The sequence below is a fragment of the Panthera onca genome, assembly GCF_046562875.1.
Source record: "Panthera onca isolate mPanOnc1 chromosome E1 unlocalized genomic scaffold, mPanOnc1 haplotype 2 h2.Chr16_ul_14, whole genome shotgun sequence".
Classification (NCBI taxonomy): Eukaryota; Metazoa; Chordata; class Mammalia; order Carnivora; family Felidae; genus Panthera; species Panthera onca.
In genome coordinates, this window is record NW_027675813.1 from 112,530 (window position 1) to 120,642 (window position 8,113).

The 8,113-nt window shown below is 37.0% G+C and overlaps 1 pseudogene; it reads right to left on the bottom strand.

The window, feature by feature from the left end:
- LOC144615156 (EF-hand calcium-binding domain-containing protein 13-like) overlaps positions 1 to 7,375 on the bottom strand; it is a 99,003-nt pseudogene extending 91,628 nt beyond the window's left edge.
- Positions 7,376 to 8,113: the final 738 nt, after the last annotated feature.

An 8,113-nucleotide genomic window follows, 5' to 3' on the forward strand; every position in this document is an offset into this window, starting at 1 on the left:
CTCACAACACTTCTGACACCAGATGTGTGAGGTATTCTTCCCCACCACCAAGCAATTCTCTGCCACACCAACTGGGTGTGGCACCAACTGGGTCCTACAATTTACCTCAATTCTAACACTATCTACCTGGATATACTGTCAGATTCCACAGGTTAAGGGATCAGTCCCACAAGACTGCTCCCACCCCACTTGTGCCAATCACAACTCCAGATTGTGACCTGTGCTTCGGACTCATCACCTATAAATGAGAGGCTCCCAAAAGACCCTCCTTGGATTTGATTAATTTGCTAGAAGAGCTCACAGAACTTAGAAAAATAGTTACATATGTTTACCAGTTTATTTTTTAAAATATGATAAAAGATACAGGTGAATAGCCAGATGAAGGGATACATAGGGCAATGTCTGGCAGGATCTTAGCACAGGAGCTTCTGTCCCCAAGGATTTGGGAGGACATCAGCCTCCTGGTATGTGGATGTGTTTACCAACCTGGAAGATCTCTGAATAGGCCTATACTATTGAGATTTTTATGGAGGCTTATTCATGTAGGTAGGATCAATTATTAATTCCATTTCCAGTCCCCTTCCCCTCTCTGGAGAACTTCTAGGTTGGTGAACACATCCACAGACTAGGAGGGTGACACATCCCAACCCCATGGGGACAGAAGCTCCTGTGCTTGGGACCCTCCCAAACCTCACCCAATGAATATCTTCATGTGACTATTCTTCTGTATACTCAGTCATGTCCTTTAATAAACTGCTGAACATAAATGTGTCCCTGAGTTCTGTGAGATGCTCTAGCAATTAATTAAACCTGAGTAGGGGTCATGGGGACCTCTGATTTGTACCCAAGTCAAACAGATTACAAAATCAATAGACAAAAATCAGTTGTATTTCTATACACTAACAAGAAACTATCAGAAAGATAAATTAAGAAAACAATCCCATTTACAATAGCATCAAAAAACAAAATACTTAGAAACAGATTTAACCAAGGAGGTGAAAGATGAGTACACTGAAAACCATAAAACATTAATGAAAAACACTGAAGAAGACACAAATAAATGGCAGGATGTTTTGTGTTTGTGGACTGGAAGAATTAATATTTTTAAAATGTCTTATACTACCCAAAGTGATTTATATATTAAATGCAATTCCTGTCCAAATTCCACTGGCATTTTTTGCACAGAAGTAGAATAAATAATCCTAAAATTTGTATAGAATCACAAGAGACCTCAAAGAGCTAAAGCAATTTTGAAAAGGAAATAGTAACACTTGTAGAACATAGTAAGCTCTTCGACATTGGACAATAATGTTTTGGATTTGACACAAAAAGCAAAGGCAACAAAAGCAAAATTAACAAGCGGGACTACATCAAACTAAAAAGTTTCTGGACAGCAAAGGAAACCATCAGCAAAATGAAAAGGGAATCTATAGAATGGGAGAAAATATTTGCAAACCATATATCTGATGAGTCAATATTCAAATATACAAGGAATTCATACAACTCAATAACATAAATAATCCAATTTTAAAAGGACTTGAATAGACATTTTTCCAAAAAAAGACATACAAATGGCCGACAGGTATATGAAATGGCTCACAATCGCTCATCATCAGGGAAATGCAAATCAAAACCATAATGACGTATCATCTCATACCTGCTAGAATAGCTGTTTTCAAGGAGGCAAGAAACGAGTATTGGCAAGAATGTGGAGGAAAGGAAACACTTGTGCACTGCTGGTGGGAATGTAAATTGGTGCAGCCACTATGGAAAACAATGTGGAGTTTCCTCAAAAAATTAAAAATATAACTACAATATGATCCTGCAATTCCATTTCTGGCTATATATCTGAAGGCAATGAAAACACTCTCAAAGAGATATCTGCACTCCTATATTCATCACAGCATTATTCACAACAGCCAAGGTATGGAAACAATATAAATGTCAATCAACAGATAAATGGCTAAAGATGTGTCATCACACACACACACACACACACACACACACACACACACACACACACAGGAATACTACCCAGCCATGCAACATGGATGGACCTTGAGGGCATCATGTGAAGTAAAACAGGTCAGACATAGAAAGGCAAATACTGGACGATCTTATATATATGTGGACTCTAAAAAAGCCAAATTCATAGAAACAGAGAGTAGAAGGGTGGTTTCCAGGGATGGAGGTGGGGGAAATAAGAAAAGAGAGAGGCTGGTAAAAGGGTAGAAACTTTCAGTTAAAAGATAAATAAGGTCTGTGGGCCTAATGTATAACATGGCTATAGTTGATAACACTATATTGCACAATGGAAATTTGCTAAGAGAGTAGAACCTAAGTGTTCTCACCAACATAGTAAGTAAATAAGGTAAACATGTGAAATGAGTAAAAGGTGGTAATCATTTCACAATGTAAACATATATTAAATCTTCACATTGTAGACTTAAATACATTATTTTGTCAAAAAAGACAAACTTGCAGGCATATGGATAATTGCTCTGCTGTAACTAGAAGCCCATGGTGGCTTATAGGCTTCCACATAGCTGTGAGAGAAATGAGAAAAAAAATGAAAAGAATGGCTACCTAGGAGTTAAAACTATACCAAAAGAAAGGCCACAAATATGCATGATCCTCCACACTTAGTACCTTATGAGAACACAGGAGCTACATTTTTGGTTCTCTCAAGCTTGCAGCAGTATAATTCCATTAAGTGAGTTCAGAGTTTAACTTACCTTTTTTTGTGCTCTAGCCTCAAACCCCTAATTTCATGTGAAATTGTCTTCTGTGTCATTTGAGAAAACTTGATGTCTTTCTTGTTGTCAATATGTCTCGATGGCAAGTTGGTTGCAAGAGAATTACAGCCTTCATCTGATAAATCGCTATTTTCTTCTGCCTGGGGAGTAACCAAGAGCCACAGTCAACCATGTTCTCTTTGCACAGGTAAGTTCAGTATGACCTTCTGGGTCAAATAATTCATTGTAGATAAATATTTTCTCTAAAGTGATGCTACCAGACAGAATTTTGTTGAAAAGGATTTAATTATCAGTGCATTAGTTCACATTAGGTACATGTTCTAAATGTCACCAACTATCCTTAGTGCATTATGTAGCTATAAAATGCCCAGCATTCGTGAACATAGCTAACGGTTGTGGAATCTAGTTCTTAAGGCATCTTTAAACTTACTTCATTAAATTAAAAACTCTTCTCCATGAACATAAGGGAAGGGAAGTGAAAATAATATAAAAACAGGGAGGGGGACGAAACATAAGAGACTCTTAAATATGGAGAACAAACAGAGGGTTACTGGAGGGGTTGTGGGAGGGGAGATGGGTTAAATGGGTAAGGGGCATTAAGGAGTCTCCTCCTGAAATCACTATTGCACTATATGCTAACTAACTTGGATGCAAATTAAAAATATATAAAGTAAAATTTAAAAAAATAATTAAAAAGAAATAAAAACTCTTCTCTACATCCACTATCAAGAGGATGAGAAGACAAGCCACAGACTGAGAGTAAATACTTAGAAAAGACATATCTGATAATGGGCTTTACTCAAAGTACTGTTATTCTGTATATTCAAAAATATATACAAAGAACTCTTAACAATAAGAAAAAGCACAACCCAACTTAAAAATGGGCAAAAGATCTTAACAAAGAAGACGTGCAGATGGCAAACAAGCAAATGAAAAGATCATTTGCTCAACATCATGTCAATAGGAAAGTGCAAATTAAAACATCAAGATACCACTACACATCTGTTAAAATGGCCAAATCCAAAATACTGACAAAACCAAATGCTGGCAAGGATGTGGAGCAAGAGGAACTCTTATTCATTGCTGGTGGGAATGCAAAATGGTACAACCACTTTGAAAGACAGTACTAAACATACTTATACCATATTTTGCAGCAATTACACCTTACTGGTATTTACCAAAGGAGTAGAAAACATATACCCACACAAAAACCTGCACACAGACGTTTAAAACAGCTTTATTCAGAATTGCCAGAACTTGGGGAAAAAAACAGTGCCCTTCAGCAGATGAATGGCAGTAGACTCAGTACATGAACTGTGGTACATCTAGAAAATGGAATACTATCTGGCACTAAAAAGAAAGGAACTATCAAGCCATGAAAAGACATGGAGGAAACTTAAATACATATTGCTAAGTAAAATAAGCCCATCTGCAAAGGCTACATACTATATGATTCCAACTATATGACATTCTGAATAGGTTAAACTATGAAGACTACAGAGACCAGCGGTAGTCAGTGGAGGAGGGAGAAAATGAATAAGCAGAGCACAGAAGATACGTAGGGCAGTGAAACTATTCTATATACTATAATAATGGCTACATGTCACTATACATTTGTCCAAACTCACAGAGTGCACAATACTGAATCAACCCCAATGTAAAGTATGGACTTTGGGTGATAAAGATATGTCCGTGTAGGTTTATTGATTGTAACAAATGTACCACGGTGGTGTAGGATGTTGATAGCGGAGGAGGCTGCACATGTATAGAGGCAGGGAGTATATGGGAACTCCCCACTCAACTTTGCTGTGAATCTAAAACTGCTCTAAAAAATAAAAGTCTATCGAGAAAAAAAATAAAGCAGCTATATTTCTTCTAAACAGACACCTCCCCCTCCAAAAAAGAACTAGGGCCTACGAGCAATGAACATGTTTAGAAAAAGAGGAATGAAGTGAGAAATATACTCTTTTGAAATGCGGCTGTTTGCAGGTCATCTGGGTAGCTCAGTGGGTTAAGCATCCAGCTCTTGGTTTCAGCTTAGGACATGATCTCACAGTTCATGAGTTCGAGCCCTGCATCGGGCTCTTTGCTGACAGTGCAGAGCCTGCTTGGGATTCTCTCTCTCCTTCTCTCTCTCCGCCCCTCCACTGTTCATCCTCACTTTCTCTCTCTCTCTCTCTCTCAAAAATAAAGAAACTTAAAAAAAAAAAAAAAAAAACATGGCTGCTTGCTTAAAACAACTGGACTGCATCTAGCTGATCAAAGGTATATTAGTTTTTAACCCCTGAACAAATTACAAAGGCCATGTATAAAGCAGATCACTAAGGGAGTTTAGAGAATCTCTATTTCTACACAAAATGTAAATTAAGGGAACTATTTCAGTGACTTTTAGGGTCTGCATACATTCATCTTACAACAGAGGCACACCTTTAACAACCTGCTTCAAAAAGGCAATCTGATTTGCTGCCCTAATATTTATTAGGAATGATGAAAAGTTTCCTAGAGATGTTGAGAAAAATGACTCAAAACAGAAACCAGGAAAATAAAAGGAGGAAGATCTAAAAAGACAGAGAGGCACAAAAACCTGTTATCAAAGACCAGATGAACAGAAGCAGTCAAATAGTGAACAGAAACTTTGATGATACAGAAAAGGAAGAAAATAATCTCTGAAATTCTGTGGTTAAAGGTGAACTGTCTGTGAAGTATAAACTACACAGTCTAAGGAAGACAAACTGGTATGATATATTAATGCTGTTAATTATTTTAACTTTTAAGAATCAGCTCTTCCAAATCAGCTCATGAGGATACAATCAACTAAGTATTAGGTATAAAAAAGTGGAACAGGTTAATAGACATATCACACTTCTTGGTACTTAGCAAGAAGCCTTGAAATTTTTTTTTTTTTTTTGCAGGGGTGGGGGGGCGCCTGAGTGGCTCGGTTGGTTAAACATCTGACTTTTGTTTTTAATTTTTTTAATGTTTATTTATTTTTGAGAGAAAAAGAGACACAGATGAGTGGGAGAGAGGCAGAGAGAGAGGAAGACACAGAATCCAAAGCAGGCTCCAGGCTCTGAGCTGTCAGCACATAGCCCGTCGTGGGGCTTGAACCCAAGAACCATGAGATCATGATCTGAACCAAAGATGGATGCTTAACCGACTGAGCTGCCCAGGTGCCCCTAACTTTTGATTTCAGCTCAGGTCATGATCTCACAGTTTGTGAGATCCAGCCTCACACCACGCTGTCTGCTGACAGCACAGAGCCTGCTTGGGATCCTCTCTCTACTTCTCTCTGCCCCTCTCCCACTCATGTTCTCTCTAGTGCACATGTGCTCTCTCTCAAAATAAATCAATAAACGTTAAAAAAATTTTTTTTTAATTTCTTTCGGATTACAGTATAGGTACATGTCATATGGTAGCACCAGATCCATTGAAAGCGTATATTTAAAAGGTTAAGACTCTCAGTTGACAATGTTGAATTTTTCCTGAGCCTTGTGCTCCTGGAAAACAGTGAAGATTAAAGGAATCCCTTCACCCTTTTGTGTTCTGAAAAATGGCTTGCTGCAAGGAATCACCCTTTTCCCCCATAAGCTTTAGATAAAACTCACAGATGCCACCCTTGTTTACCTATGTCAAGGCCAAATATCTTCAAAATTCCTTTTCTTTGCTCTACGAAATGATTTGCTAAACTGTTTTAACCCCACTGATTAATTAGAACAAAAGGATTATTAGCCAAAATGTGGTTAAGCTTTCCTCCTTCCTCCAGGCCCCTAAAATATTCTCTGATCTGTTTATCTCATCATGCCACTCTTTCATCCCACTTCCCCCAATCCAGTTCCTAGCCTTGTTGACTCCTCTCCATGAAAGAAAAGCCATTTTTGCCTAGCCCTTGAGCTCCTTGAAGATCTTATGGTCACAGCCTTCCCTCTCCTATTTCAATAAATAGTCCCTTAAAAAAAATAAATAAATAAATAAATAAATAAATAAATAAATAAATAGTCCCTTTCCTCCCTTGGAATAATCCTTTCGAATAAAGTCTCTCCTTACTAAGTCCGGGTTTGTTTTTTGTTTGACACAATACTGGCCAATGGATAAGAACATCTCCTGAATCACAGGGGAGAAGGCTAGAGACACTTGGTATCTTTTAGATTACCTTCTGGTTAGACTCCCACATCATTAATTATGTTACCTACAACCATTTATGTAGGTTTAAATCCTTTATTCTCCTAAAAAATTATCCCAGTCCCCTACCCCGCAAAATACTCTCAACATACACCACAGACCTCTTGATATTGCTGGGATGAAAGTTCATTATATGCCCACTAAAAGAACTCAAAACTCACCTTAGTTATTAAAAGATCCTATAATTATATTGCTCTATGAATCTGCTTACTGATTATGGGTGTGAGATAAATATAAACTAATTTTTTAATGTAAACTATTTTTAAAGAAGAAGAAGAAGAAGCAGCAGCAGCAGCAGCAGCAGCCTTTAGGAACTATTTTTGAAAAAAATACCTGGCAGAATAAAGGTACTTTACTTTCCATTTTTCAGTTTAGAGATAAATTCGGCCCTTGAGGACTCAAAGGTCTTGATGAACAAGTATGAATGAGCACAAAAGGATTTCCTGCCAAAAAAAAAAAAAAGATAAGAAAAAAATCATATGCCTGCTTAAGAGACTTAATTACATTTACCTACCTGGTTATCCCTGTAATGTAACACAGTATAATACCAAATAGATATTCCCCAAGCCATATATGTGTACAAAAACTAGAAAAAGCAGTTAGTAGATTGTAATTCGCAGGAGATCACACTGTACCTTAATTTTACCTTTTGTGGTATAAGAAGTAGAGAAATCCAAAACAAATGACATAAAAGGCAGAGAAATCCAGTTATATTTATTTATTCAAATAAACCCAGAGAAACAGAACTACTAACATAGCAGCAATTCCCAATGTTATTTAATGCTTACTATATACTAGACATTATGATGAACACTTTAACATAAATTATTTCATTTATTCCTTACAGATATTTTTTTAAGGAATTATCATTATCTTTATTTTACAGATGAGGAAAATAAAGACTCAGATCAAGTTGTCCAAGATTATACCGCCAACAAATAGCGGAGTCAGAATTTGAAGTCAGACAGCCTAACTCAAGAGCCATGGTCTTCAGCACCCTATAACATCGCCTCTCAAAAAAATACTATTGTAAACAAAAGATGCCTTAGCCTGTTTTAAATCAAAGATTTCCACATCACATACCAACCAATTTTCAAAATTCCTTGCATTTTCACAGGTTTTTTTTACTTATATCTGAGTTACAGTGGATGTGCTATTTATTACATTGCTAGTTATAT